A 15471-nucleotide genomic window follows, 5' to 3' on the forward strand; every position below is an offset into this window, starting at 1 on the left:
CCTCAAAAAGCTAAAAATTTCTTTTAATTAGGTAAAACAAAATTTTAATTGGACTGTTTGATAAAAAAATTTTGAATAAGTTTGAATATTTGAATGTAAAAAAAATAAAAAAAAATTACCTTTTTAATTGTTTACTAAAAAAATTTCAAAATCATACTGTAGTTTTGCTTTATTTAAAGAAAAAAGGAATTTTTGCTTGTATTTAGAACTCAAAATTGTAGAAATTTAAACACATTTTGGAAATATTAAAATGATTAATAAGGGATTCATCTGATGGCAGCTGTTATTTCAGTAATTCTAGTTGTAGGCACTCCTGGCTGGATGTGTAGTTGCGGATCATCAGCTCCTGATATTCCAAATATCCAATGAATACATTTCTCCATTTTTCAGGGAGAGAAGGATGTGCATATTGTCTCAGCAGATGGGTGAATTCTCTGCTCTTGTTTGTTGAACTCGTATCCGGAACAACTTGTTGACTCATCAGGCAGGTATAAGTGATTTCCCTTTAATATTTTTTTTTTCTTTTTTTGTATCAATAATAATTCCAAAAGCGATATATATATAAAATTTTTTAAGTTCTAATTGTTAATCAAAAGATAAAAATATTTTAATTTGCTTATTCATAATATTCAAATGATTAAAATGGAAAAATTTTCTTCTGTAATTTTACTTTTCAACAATAAAAAAAATCTTAATTTGTTTGTTACTTTTCATAAAAAATTTTACTGAAAACTTTCTAAGGAGACCTTAACATAAATTGTAAAAATTTCTTTAATAATAAAATTTTCTATTTTTTATAACAAGGAAAATAAACCACTACTTTTACATTTAATTTGCAATGAAAAATTAAATAAGAAATCAATTTAAATATCTCTTTATCCTTGTTCGTTTTGGCTTCTTTAATTTCAGGTTTTTTGTTGTTACTGGTTTCAACCCAATTTCCTATAATGTTATAATAATTAGTTTTACAGTGGCCAGTGATCATACACGTCTACTAGAATTTATCATTTTTACTTTCAATTTTTATAAAATTATCTTTTAAAATAACTTTGCATAAAATTATCTTTTTAAACTTCCAATAACTTTGCATAAAATTATCTTTTAAACTCTCAATAACTTTGCATAAAATTATCTTTTAAACTCTCAATAACTTTGCATAAAATTATCTTTTAAACTTTCAATAACTTTGCATGGTTATCATAAATCTTCCAAGAAAAGTAATATCTTTTTAATAATTTTTATAGATATTTTCCAAAAATGAGTTGTAGTCATACTGTTTACCTTCAATTTACTAAACTCATGTCTGTGTTTACTGTGGCGCAGGCGTTTAAATTTCTGGTTAATGAACCGGTCAGCGCCATTTCATTCTTGTCAGGGTCTGTTGACATATCTTTGGAGACCTTAAAAGTAAACAGAATTTTATTTTAATGAATTTTTCAACTATCATTTAGTTTACACTTTTAAATTGAATATTTTAAAATTTTCTTTAGGCATTTTCTCGCATAATTTTCCTTTAACCATTTTGTCTTTCTATTTAAATTATCGTGCTAAAATTATCATTCTAATATTTCTCCCCAGGATTATCATAAAATTATCTTATCTTTTTCATTTTTTATTTAGGATAAAATACAGTACCTGGATGAGATGGATCTTCCCTCCATTAATTTCTCTGGCGCTGTACTGTGGACATCTTTAATTTTCAGCATCCTGCTGAACCTTTTCTTATTGTGTCTCACAGGTATTATCTAAAATTAATTTATATATGAGTTAGGGTGCTGTGGGATTAAACTGAATACGCCTTTGGTTTCTAGTTGGTCTAACCATAGGCCTATTTTCTTCATTTACAACTATCATTTCTATATTATCTTTTCTTTTCCTTTTTTTGTGACACAATTTTATACATTTTCTCATAATTCTTTTAAATATACTAAGAACAATATACCCTAGAATCAAATTTGCCATGTATAATGAGATTTGTATATATATATTTTCTGAAGCAAATCTTTCAAAAATTGTTTTATCTTCTGAGAAGTTATTATTGAAATCTTTATTTGTTATAAAAGATTGTTCTGTAATTACCCCGTCTTTCCTAAAAGTGCATATACTTTCACATTTATATTCCCTATTCAACAAAATAATAGTTTGACCTTTTTTAGCTTTTTTAAATTGGCATTTTTCTGTATTTTTCTTTTCTTGCTTACACGGAATATCTATAATTTCATTTAGACAATAGTTTTTATCTTCAATTATCTGGCCTTCACATATTCCCTTATTGTCTATAACATAATTTTTTGCATCTAGAATAAGACATTTTTTATCGAAGCAAAATGGCACTGGTATAACTTTATAAGCAGGCGATATTTTCTTTTTAAAACCAAAAATTGTATTGTTTGATACAACTAAGCTTTTAAAACTACCCATAATTTTACATTCTGCAAATAATTTTTTATCTAAAACTGCTATTTCTGAATTTTTTAATTTTTCTTCTAGCTCTAAAAGATATTTTATAATTTGAATTAATGTTTCCATAATACTGTGATTTTTTCTTTCATCTTCTAATATTTCCTTTAAGCCTTCTACATTAAATTGTTTTTTCTGAGATGAAAAATTATATTTACTTTTCTCAAAATTAGAGATTTTATTGAGGTAGTCCTTGAAAGAAATTAATTCAATAACTTCTTCATAGATTTCAGAACTGCCCTTTTTATTATCTATTTTAATTTCACTAATGTCATCTAACATTAAGATCTTTTTAAGTTTATCTTTCATAACTGATATTTGGATACCATCGCTAGTGCATTTATTAGGAGTTGAGTGGCATACATCATTATCAACACTCCTTTCGCTAATATTATCATCCCTATTAGTAAGAAAGCTATCATCTAGACTATTTAATTGATAAGATTTAAAGGTTAAATTTAATAACTGCACCATACTTTTTATCGTTTCAACCATTGATAATATTTTAAGGCTGATGTTAATTTTAATGTTACTGTCTTCACCTGTAATTGTATCCAGCTCTTCAAGTTTTCTTTTTTCTTCATCACTTAGGGTGTTGATTAATATGTTGAAGCTGCTTTGTAGTAGTTTATAAATTTCTTCAAGACTTTCATTAAATTTTTCTCCGAAGTTGTTTGATATATCATTCTTCATAACTGACAGTTGTTGATCTATTTTGTTGATTAGTTCATTTAATGTATTTCCAGCTTTTCCATTAGCTTCTAAATTAATTGACACGATCATCTTGCGAATGTTATTATAAAAGTGCAAAATGCTTTCTTTATTTGTGTTTTCACTATAGCTATCATTGTCATTTTCATTTACACTTTGATTAGAATTATTATTAGTGGTACTATTATCACTGTTATCGTTGTCATTATCGTTGTTGTTTCCACCATTCTGATTGTTATCGTTGTCATTATTGTTATTGTTTCCACCATTCTGATTATCAGAATTATTTTCAGAATTATTTTCAGGGTTTTCAGAATTATTTTCAGAGTTATTTTCAGGGTTATCACCATTTTGATTCTCTGAATTATTGTCAAGGTTATTACCATTTTGATCCTCTGAATTATTGTCATCTGAATTATTATCAAGGTTATCACCATTTTGATCCTCTGAATTATTGTCGTCTGAATTATTATCAAGGTTATCACCATTTTGATCATTAGAGTTAGTATTTCTTTGGCTATTATCATTATTATCATTAGAGTCAGTATCATGATCACTTTCACCATTTTGATTATCATTATTCTCATCCTCTTGGTTATTATCGTTTGTATTATCATTTTCTCCATTTTCAGGTTGCTCCCCTCCATCGTTGCAATTTTCGTTTTCATTTTCTTCAGGGTAACTTAACTGTTTTCCTAAAATATTAAGCAAATTAGTAATCTTAATACGTAATTCATTTAAAGAAGATTTATACATATTTTTTAGTTCCATTGGAGTTTTTAGCTGTGTATCTTTCATTAAATTATAGCCAATAATTAGCAATAACTCTTTCTTTTTATCATTTACTTGACACATTAAATATCTTCTAAAATTATGAAATTTTATTTTTGCTTGTGTTGTAGTCTGTGCATCAATAACCTGTTGAATCAAAATTTGGCTTTCGTCATATATTTCTCTATGATCTGTTTTAATTTTATTTTGTATTTCTATAAACAAATTTTCGATTTCTTCGTCACTAAGTCCATCAATATTATCTACTGATCTTTTTGTCCTTGGAACAGTGCTTAATATATATGTCATTGCGTCTATCAAATTTGTTATATAACATGTATTATCATTCTCTACATTATCATTTGTATTAAAACCCCCAAGTTTTTGTTTGATTTCATTCCATTTGTCAAATACATTTGGTTACCCTCTTAATATAGACAAAAAGGGATTTTTTTCCAATTGCAATTCTAAATTTTTAAGTTCCTTTATGCCCAATATTTCTATTTTTATCTTTTCTGGTTTTCTAAAATTATCTTTTAACTTTTCGCTTACCTCAAAGTGGGATGTGCCATATATGATGGTTTCCTCTTCTCCTTTTCTAGTGTTTACAATTGTGACCAAAATTATCATTAACCATCTTATTACTTTCATTTTGATCTGAAATCAAAAAATTATCGTAGTATTATCTTTATGTTAGAGTATTATACTTTACTTGATCTATTACACTTTACAAATACAACAATTTTATCATTTAATATCAAGAATATTTTCGTTTTTAAGACTTTAAATTTTACTATCTTTACTTCGTTTTTTCTAATAATAAGAAAAATCTTATTTTTAAAACATTTGAACTTACATATCCTTTTATCCAGTGTTATCATATCATAGTTAACAAAATTTTAACTTTAAATTATCGCTAAAAATATTTTATTTAACTATCTTTTTAAAGAAAACGTTAGTTTAACTTTAAATTATCTTTGTTTAAACTGTAAATACTTTTACCAAATATTATAATTTCACAAGTAATTTTCAAATATTTTACAGGGTTATCTTTTGAATATTTTACAGGGTTATCATTTTAAAACTTCATTTAATTTGAAATTTTAAATAGCTTTAAATAGAAAACAAGTATTATCTTTTTGAAGATTTAATCCAATTAAGTATCTTCAATATTATCCTTATTATCATAAAACTTTACAAACACTTTGCCAATATTATCTTTATATACTTTTTTTAAAGATTGAACATTAAAATTATCACGAAACCTTACAATTTGATTCTTAAGTAATAATTTGCATATATCTTTAAATAGGAAACAAGTATTATCTTTTTGAAGACTTAATTTAGTTAAGTACCTTCAATATTATCTTTATAAATCTTTTTTCTTTAAAAATTGAATTTTAATGTTATCATAAACTTTACAAATACTTTATCAAAAGTTTGATTCTCAAATATAACTAGCAAATGTTTTACTTTAGAAAATTTTCCAATGCTTTATATTTACTAGTTTAAAACTAACTGGCAATTTTGTGTTACTTTTATTATAATATATACACTTATTTACACTTGTGTGTTTTGCCTGTGACGTCATTCAATTTTTTCCTTCCTCCATTTCTTCATCCATATCATTTTTTCCTTCCTCCATTTCTTCATCTTCATCTATATCATCACCTCCAATGGTAAATGTTTCCATATCAAGGATTTTATTTGCTTCTAATTTCTTGGTTAGTTGACTGACTTCTTGTTCTTTTGTTGTTATGTCAGAGCGCATTTCTATCAAATGCTCTTGGCTTCGCCTGTAGTCTTCGCGTAACTCCTCCCATCTTTTTTCATTTTCCATTTTTTCTTTCTTTACTTTTTCCAATTCTTCAAGCGTAGCATTAAGTTCATCTGTCAAATTACCATTTTTCCAAGCTAATTCTTGGACTTCTTTCTCAAGGGAATCATTTGTGGTCATTTCTGTTGTCATTTTAGTTTGATTTTTTTCTATCTCTTGACAAAATTTGACAATATCTTCCAGCAGTCCAGTGTTAGATTGGCACTTGTTATTGATGTTTTGTAGCTGTCTTATCTTCTCCTTTTCAAAGTCACTTTCAACCTTTTTGTCATCTTTTGCAATTTCAGCTTTTTCTTTTTCTATTTTTTCCTTTATAATTTTGATTCTTTTTGCTTTGTCGTCTTCATATTCTTTTTCACTTTCTTCTTTTTGAAGGTTAAGTTTATGTTCTTCCTCTTTCATTTCCTTCTGTGCTTTTTTACATCTAATTTCCAGCAGTATCTTGTTGTCTTGATCATCTTCTTTCAATATTTCATTTTGGAGGTTTTTTATTTTTATTTCCAAGGTTGAAATGTATTTTTGCAGCTGCTTTACATTCTCTGGCAGCTCGTGGCTTCTATTTTCAATCCTCTTGAGTTTGTTGGTCAGTTCAGTTAGATTCTTACTCTTTGTTGTTTTCTTTAACTCTTCCAGTTCAAGTTCCGCTTGTGTTTTTTTATCTTTTAGAAGAGCAACTTTGTTTTCATGATATTTCAATCTTAGATCACTTCTTTCATTTGCAGGTTTGAATCCTTTCTTATCTTCCTCAGTATTATTTGTTGTACCAAATATTCTTTCATTGTATTCAACTTTCCTTTGTCTAACAAATATATCATCACAATTGTTTAACAGAATTGCCAGAGCAGTGATGAAATGACCAGTTTCCATATACTCCACAACACACCTGGCTTGGAAGTAATACTTTTGTGTATTTTCAAGGTTGTAAACAAAGAAGATAGGTATTTCTGCCTTGTTGGTATTTCTGGCTTTTAGATTGTTTACATATTGGGGATATGTGTTGGTGTTTTCATTCAGATTGTTTCTACGTAGCACAGACATTACAATTGAACTTCTGATATGGCTCATATACTCAATATTTATCTGCTTCCCTACATGTCTTAAGTATTCCTTTACTCCTTCTATTAGTTGGAACAAATTTTTATCGCGCAGGTGGATATCTTCCATGGAGTTGCCAGGAAAACTCATGATTAAGATGGTTGGTGGTTCTTCAAATTTCACATTTGACATTATCATTTCACTCATCTTCCCAATGTACATCTCTAGATTTTTATCATAACTATCGCTGCTAAAGCATGAGAAAATGTCAATATCAATGATAACAAACTTTGTCTTTCTTGAGTCATTTTCATTGAGTTCCTTAACTATCATTTCCATTACTTTCTTATCCATACTTTTCCATTCCTTTTCAGATACTTTTTTGTCAAAGGTTTGTGTTTGTTGTCCTAGCATTGTTTTTATTTCCACATTTTTTGATGACAGGAATATCTTGGCAGCGCCCAGAATATTTTTTATTTCACCCTGGGTATAACCAGTTTTCTTTAGCTTTACAGCAACTTCTTCGATGGAGTCATTTGATGATTCTCTATTATCGTTTTTTGATCTTTTCTTTTCATATGGCTTATCCCTCATTCCTTGGTTGTAGCGTTTAACGCCTCTATCCTCATCCCTGGACTGACTTCCATTCCTAAAAAAAAAATATAATAATTTTAATTATTTTTAGGTTTGCTATTCAAGAGACTTTTGATGAACAAGAAGCATTTTAAGGTTTTAAAAGAAGTACAAATGGATCTTTCCCAACTTTCCACAAATTTAAATCCTGATGTATCCTCCCCTGTACCTTCCATTATTATATCTTCCCCTGAAAATAGCATTTTACACGTCTAATTTTTCCAACAAATTTTCCACTTAATTTTTAGCAATAATTTTTTAATACTTTCAAAATCCATAACAACATTTTCATCATTTTATACTTTTACTTTCCCAATTTTATCTTTATTATAATATATTCTTAAACTTTCAATTTAATTTTATCCTCATAATATTTTAAAATTAAAGTTTTGTCTAAAAAGTATCTTGTCACATTATTTTCGCTTTTTATCTTTTTAATTATAACATATAAACTACGTATATTTTTAATTTCAGAATTTTTGCATGTCAACAGAAAAATGTATCAAGTAGAATCAAGTAGTATCATCTTACTTTATTCAGGTATTTTAGTTGAAAGTTTACTTTACTTGTGAAAATGTTTAACATTAGTCGTAACAATATCTGTGAAATGGCCTGCGGCCCGCAGCTACAAGTTTATAAAAATGAAATGTTAGAAGAACTAACTGTGTCCACTGTTGATGTTAATTTAGTTCAAGAGAATATACAAGAATTTGTGTATAATATGATGTAAGTTATCATAATAAAATTTTAAGCTAGGCATTTAGAAAATTTTGTTGATTATCATTGGAAAAATTTAAATCTAAGCGTTTAAAGAAATTTCGTAGATTATCATTGGAAGATTTAATCTAAGCATTTAAAAAAATTTCGTAGATTATCATTGGAAGATTTAATCTAAGCATTTAGAAAATTTGGTTGATTATCATTGGAAAATTCAAATATAAGTATCTAGAAAATTTTTTACAGATTATCATTGGAAAACTTAACCCAAGTATCTAGAAAATTTTGTGGATTATCATTGGAAAATTTAAAATCTAAGAAAATTTTAAGCATTTAGAAAATTTTGTTGATTATCATTGGAAAATTTTTCCCCTTAATATAGCATTATGTAAATTATAAACTTTTACTCTTACTAATTTAATTCATTATCTTAGTTTAATCAAAATTTTATCTTAAAGAATTAAAAAGAATTTTCATAAGTGTTATATCTTTGTTTAGGGTCAACTACACCTTACAGCAGCCCCACATTATCGACGACGCTCTCGCTAGGTTTTGGGAGAAGAACCCATTACTATCTCAACACAAGATTCAGTTGGGTCTTATAAACTTATTGAATACTGACGTGAGTTATCATTCATACTAACTTATCTTATTTTCTTATATAGTTTTAATTATCAATAATAAATATCTTTCATTAAAGTTAACTTTCATAAATTAAGGTATGGCATTAATTAGCTTGACAAAATATCTTGAGAAAAAGTTCAATGAGTATTTTATAATCACAGGAGATTTGAGTATTAACATTTCATTTTTGAGTATTTAATTTAAAATATCACTGAAAATTGAGAATTTTTTTTAATACCATAAGCGTAAGAATTTTTAATACAATGTGTGAAATTAAATTCTGAAGAAAAATTTTCTTTCTAGGATGGAACACTTGTCTCAACTTTGTGTACGCAGTTATTGGGTATCAACGTAGCTATTCTTCGCTACCTACTTATCTGTTATTCCTGTGTTATGGTTTTGCAGGTAACCTTACATGAACCCCATATAAAATTACCCCTTTTAAAATGAGTTTACCATTATTACTTTTCATTTTAAAAATGTTATTACCCTTGACTTAATAAGGGTAATCTAATTAAAGTTACTTTTATCATATACTTCATAACTTTAACTAGCTTCGAATTAATGTTACCGTAAATCAATTAATTCAAAGAAAAATTTGCTATGGTAAATAAAGACATTTCTTGAACGTTTACCATTTTAATTTGTTCTTTTGAGGGATATCTTTGAGCCCATAGACTTTTTTTGTTTAGGTTATCGTTCCACTAGTCTATCTGGTGACTTTCTTTAGGTGGATACATAAAACTTTGAAAGATTACTGCGACAGAAAGCGTGCTACAGAAAAAAACCCATCTAATGAAGAGGAATTCAAGTAATAATTTTTTACCTATCATATCTTTTCCTGTCTCTATCTCTCCCTGGATCCATTTTCTTCTCTGAAATTTCACATTAAATTATAATTTTAATTTATTTCACATTTCAAAATAAATTAAACCAAGAATTCTTGTAAAACTGTAACTGAGATTAACTGTTTTAATTTTGAGATATGTTTGCTTTTAGAGTATTTTTAATGAACTAATGTCATACCTAGCTACTTTACTTTGGGTTGACAATTTTTTGTCCAGTTTTAAAAGATGTTTTATAAAAGAACAGTCTTATATTTGTTTAAAAAGATGTTTCATTTAAAAGAACCATCTTATCTTTGTTTTTCTAAAGTTTTTTCTGTCATTTATTACTTCAATTTTAAACAGATTTTTACATTTCTTTTGCTATTTTTTGTTAATAATCTATTTAATGATTTTTTAACAATATTCATTTTAAATTGATATATCAACTGACCGAGTGTCCCTTTTTAAAGCATAATTTGTAAAAGGACAGTCTCTTTTTTCTTTTGACTTTCTAGCTTATTTTTAACTTTATTTTAACAAATTATTTATCACCTAAGTTATCTTTTATCATATCGTATAAACCACATTATCTTCTATGAAGAATAATTTACAAGTCTAAGTTATTTTTTATTATATTCCATAAACCACATTATTTCTATGAAAAATAATTCACAAGTCTTTCATTTTTATAACCTAAGTTATTTTTTATCATGTCTCATAAACCACATTATTTTACTTATAAATTTTCCTTTATAAGTGTCCTTTTTAAAAGTTAGTCTATAAAAGGACATTCTTTTATTTAATGTTTTCTTAAATAATTATTTTAATATGTCACCCCTTTAAAATGAATAATTTAGTTGGGGGGGGTGTTTTTGGTTTTATTTATCTGGTATTTATAATTTTCTATCTTTAAATTTTTCCGTTAGTTGGGGGGGGTGTTGTTTTTTAGTTTTCGTGGTGTTATGTGTGTAACGTTTTGACCTTTTATTTTTATCTTTATATCTTTTCCCAACATTTGTTTTAATTCAAAGTAAATTATTTTGCACTTGTATTTTACTAAAAGAGTGTCCTTTTCTTTAATTAGAGACCCCACTTTAATTTTCCTGACCCTATTTTATTTATAATATATAGGACACTTCATTTTTTAAACATTTTTTCCTTCTAACCAATTTTATTGTTTTCATGAAAAATTTTCGATTTTATTTCACTTTTATGAAACCTCATTTTTAATATCATTTTACACACAAAACCTACTCTATGGTTCTTTATGTACAATTTTTAATTTTTTAGAAGAAATGATTGTCTTTTTAATTACCGCATAATTGTTTGTATATCTTTTTTAGCCATACATTTTAGGTTCAAATTTTAGACTATTTTTAGATTAGACTATTCAAAATAATCAGCAAATATCTCCTATTTCAAAACTATAATTGGTAACTTTACACATTTAAAATATAATTTTGTTTAATTAATTATATGACCTCAAAGCTTTCTTAAATTTTCATGAATCATATACTTTTTCAAGTGTTTTTAAATTTTTATGAATCATATATCTTTTAATTGTTTATTTTATCATTTTAATTTTAATATGACCTCAAAACTTTTCAAATTTTTATGAATCATCTACCTTTTCAAGTGTTTTTATTAATCATTTTATCAACTAGTGTACATTTTTTATTTAATTACCCCTAATTACTATTAGGTCCACTTTACAGGTGTCCTTTTTTTTTATGGTCTGATGATTATCATTTTAAAGCATTAACACGCAATTATACGTACGTTCAATTTCCTAATTTTTTCCCACAAGTGTTCTTTTTTCCTGTTTTAATACTTTTTAATTACCATACATTTAATTTTTTACCTTTTAATTTATTATTTTATTTATTTAATTATCATAAAAATTATCTTTTTTTTTTAGAAACTTTCATTATTTTTCCACATATTCAGCTATTTTAATATGGAAATCGATTTTATTTTTCACTTGAAATTTAAATGGCTTGTTATAGTGTTTCATCCAAAGCTTCTAAATAGGGTTCTTCTTGAATATCCGACAGATTATCATTTTCATCTTTTTGTATAAAGATTTCTTCATCTGATTCACTTTCTATATTGTCAAATTTTTCTTCTGTTTCTTTAATTTTCGCTTTTATTCTTGATCTTTTTGATTCCATATTAGGTATGTCAAAAATATTGCTTAAATTGCTTAAATTAATGCCTCCAAACATCTCAGCTATATAATTTGGGAGGTTTAATTCTGCAATTTTTTCAAAATTAATTAACTTTACATCCGCTATATGCCTAGTTATAATTTGATTACTTACTGTTGATTCTAAAAGTAAAACATATTTCTTTGTTTTTATAACTTTATACAGAATAGTTCCAAAAATTGGTCTATATTTTGCACCATAACCACTGTCATTTAACTTAATAATGACATAGTCATTTATTTTAAATTTGTGGTCAAATCTATTCTTGTTTTTCTTTAATATTATCTTCTGTTTTTCTTTAATAATTCTATTTCTACATTCTTTTACCATATTTAAAAATTCTTTATGGTAACTTTTTAATTTTTCTTCTAGATCAGAATTTACTTTAAGTTTATAATCAAACAAATATTCGCCTGGCTGTCTTATATTACCATCCAAATTTTTTACTGATAAAAACATAATGTTGTATGGGGTTAACTTACTGTTTCCATAAGGTGTATGATTCAGCATATATGCTATTATAGAGATAATATGATGGACGTCCAAGTATTTTTTATTTTCTCTAACTACCCGTAAAAGATAGTTAATTTTTTTCACCGCTATCTCCACAAAGCCCCTAACTTTAGATTTTAAAGCAGAGCTCTCTACCATTTTTATATTTAAATTTGATAAATATGTCTTTATTAGTTTAGATTTAAATAGCTGGGCATTATCACTTACTAAATACATAGGTAAATCATAAGTACAGAAATGGTTTGTGAGACAATTTCTTATAGCATAATCTTTCTTTTCATTTAATACATATAATGAAATATAATTACTGTACACGCATTTAATTACTAGAATTGCGCTGGGTAATTTTGATTTCTTTTTTAAATGGCTTTCTATTATTGGAAACTCCAATAAATCAATATAAATAGTTTCATTAGGCCTTTTGCTGTTAATAAAAGATGTGGACCCCTCTTTATATTTATGTACTAATTGTTTGTTTGTTAAACAACCCATACAAGAATTTGTCAAATTTTCACATATCATATTGGCATATTTTTTATTATTTATATAATAATTAGCAAATATATAATTTTTTAATTTCTTTTTACCAATATGACCTAAGGAATAATGAAATAGGCATATAAATGGTAAAATTAGTTTTGTAGGTAACAAAATTTTCTTATCTATGAATTTCAGATCCATAGGATTTTGATTAGGACAATTTTTCTCTTGTAACTGTAAATTTACAAAGTCTTTCGTGTTCATAATGTTATTTAATTTATTAATAATATGTCTTCCTGGATCCGGCAATTTTAAAGCTTCTTGAATGTTTTTTATTACTTCTTTTGCTGGATAAATGTCTTTTTTCCTTATCATTCGCTTTAAAGGTTTATCATAAGATTTTTCTTTTATCCTAGAATTTTGTTCCAATGATACTATTTCTAACATTTCATCTTTATACACTGGTTTAAATGTTTCATTAAATCCAGTATTTTCATTTTCTCCAGTTAATCTTGAAAAGATGTCAGCAAGATTTTCTTTATCTGTACAATGAATAAAGTAGATATTATCATTGCTGTACCAAGATGTAATTCTAGAACTTAAGTTATCTAATTTTGTAGTTTTCTTTATAAGTTTACTATTATTTAAGACTGCGGTAATTACATTACTGTCTATCAGAATATAAGTGGGTCTGTTAATAATATATGGTTCAAAATGCATTAAACACAAATATAATGCCCACATTTCTAGAAAAGCAATTCCTAGCTTTTCAGTACCTTTTGGTACTGCTTTGGAAAAATACCCCAAAATTTTTATAAACTTTTTGTTTTGCTCGTAGGTGTTTTCTTTTATTATTTTTAAGAAGTACGTTTTTAATTCAATTTTTTTCATAAGATCTGGAGAAAAATTTATTGTAGTTATTTTGAACCGTTCTGATTTGATTACTTTTATACCATAGTATAAGTTTTCTTCACAATTATACATTATCAATATTTCAGAAAGCTGGGATCCCACATTAAGACCGAGGTTATGGGTGTTGTTAAACATATGGATTCTGACATCCAAGAGATTCGCAAAACTTGCCAAGAGGTATGTAAATTCATCTAATTTTTCTTCCATGTATTTTTTATCTATCTCTGTGTATGACTTACAAAATAAATTATCTTCAAGCCGTTTTAATGCCATTTTTTCAGTTTCATTTTCCCGTATTGGAAAAAACCCTTCAAAATCTGTCAATTGACAGTAAATAAAAGCTAAATTCATAAAAGCTTGTATATCATTTGTAATTTGTGTTTTGTAGTTTAAAATTTTTGCTGTTTCAAATAAAGTTTCAACAAAATTATCTTTACATGTTAGTATTTGGAGATCTTCCCCTTCTTTTAAAAATTTCTTTTTATTTTCTGGTGTGAACTCAAAGCTTTTTATTTTGTGTACCAAATCTTTACAGGCTTCATTCATATTTAAATTTAATAACACCCCTCCTGTAGAATAGAAGCTGCTATCACTAAACAAGATATTTACACTATTAGATTCTATAGTGTCTATTGATTGAATTTCTGTGTTAAGCTTTTCTTTAATTATATCAAAGTTTTTCTTTAATTCATCATCAAAGGTAAATGGTGAAAGTTTTTTGTATAATTTATTTAACGCTTCATGTATTTTTAAACTAAATATATTTCTATAATAGTTTAATTTTCCCAAAAACACTTGTAGTTTCTTTAATGAGTCAGGATATGTCATTTCTGTAATAGTTTTTATTTTTTTATCAGGTATACAAAATTTTCTGTTTTTAATTTTATATCCAAGTAGCTCTATTTCACCGTTGTCAATATCTATACAAGTATTAGCCTTTTCTGGGGATACCTTTACCCCAATTTTCTTTAATCTTTTGAGAACATTTTTTACCTTACAGACATGATCCTCTAAATTACCATCTGAGAAAATTATAATATCGTCTATAAAGACAATTATATCTTTTATGTAGCTAAATCTTCCATTTTCATCTAAATGTAAATATTTTAAAAAGGTTTGTACAATAAAAGCAGGAACACAATTTAACCCAGTTATAGCTGTATTAAATCTATATACTCCTTGGGGGAGTATAACATTGAATAGCCCCGTCTCTTTTGCCCTCTCCGAAAGGGGGATACTATAGTAGCATTTTTTTAAATCAAAAGATGACACATATTTGGATTTTGTTATCATTTTATTCAATAATTGTTTATAGTCTGGGAGCGTAGCAGCTTTAGATTGTTTAATACTTAAATTTGCATTCCTCATGTCTGCTATTATCCTTGGTAAACCAGTACCATCATTTCTAGTTTTTACAGTAAATATAGGTGCTCCAAAACTTTGATGTGGTGGCGCTACTTCAACTAAATTATTTTTTAATAATAAGTTAAAAAAATTGGTTACATGATTTTGGTCTTCAGGTGTCAAATTGTATGGTTTAGTATTTTTTACCATCTCACTTTTTGTTTCTACATCTAATTTAGGTATATTATCTGATAATCTCCCACAATCAAATGTATGTCTTGAATAAATTGATTCATTATACAAATATTCTGCTATTTGATAATTACCATCAGCATTTCCAGTTTTCATTAAAGCTGCTATTTCTTCCACCGTTAAATTTTTTATTTCTAATAATTTTGTT

At 26.4% G+C, this 15471-nt stretch overlaps 1 long non-coding RNA gene across 1 annotated transcript; it reads left to right on the forward strand.

The window, feature by feature from the left end:
- Positions 1-375: 375 nt before the first annotated feature.
- On the forward strand, positions 376-13922 carry LOC145307058 (uncharacterized). The gene is made up of 5 exons (XR_013875267.1): positions 376-488; positions 8663-8786; positions 9092-9193; positions 9481-9599; positions 13814-13922. It is a non-coding gene; the product is annotated as an uncharacterized LOC145307058 (long non-coding RNA).
- Positions 13923-15471: the final 1549 nt, after the last annotated feature.

Source organism: Acartia tonsa, chromosome 15, assembly GCF_053477335.1.
Source record: "Acartia tonsa isolate MP-2025a chromosome 15, ASM5347733v1, whole genome shotgun sequence".
Lineage (NCBI taxonomy): Eukaryota > Metazoa > Arthropoda > Copepoda > Calanoida > Acartiidae > Acartia > Acartia tonsa.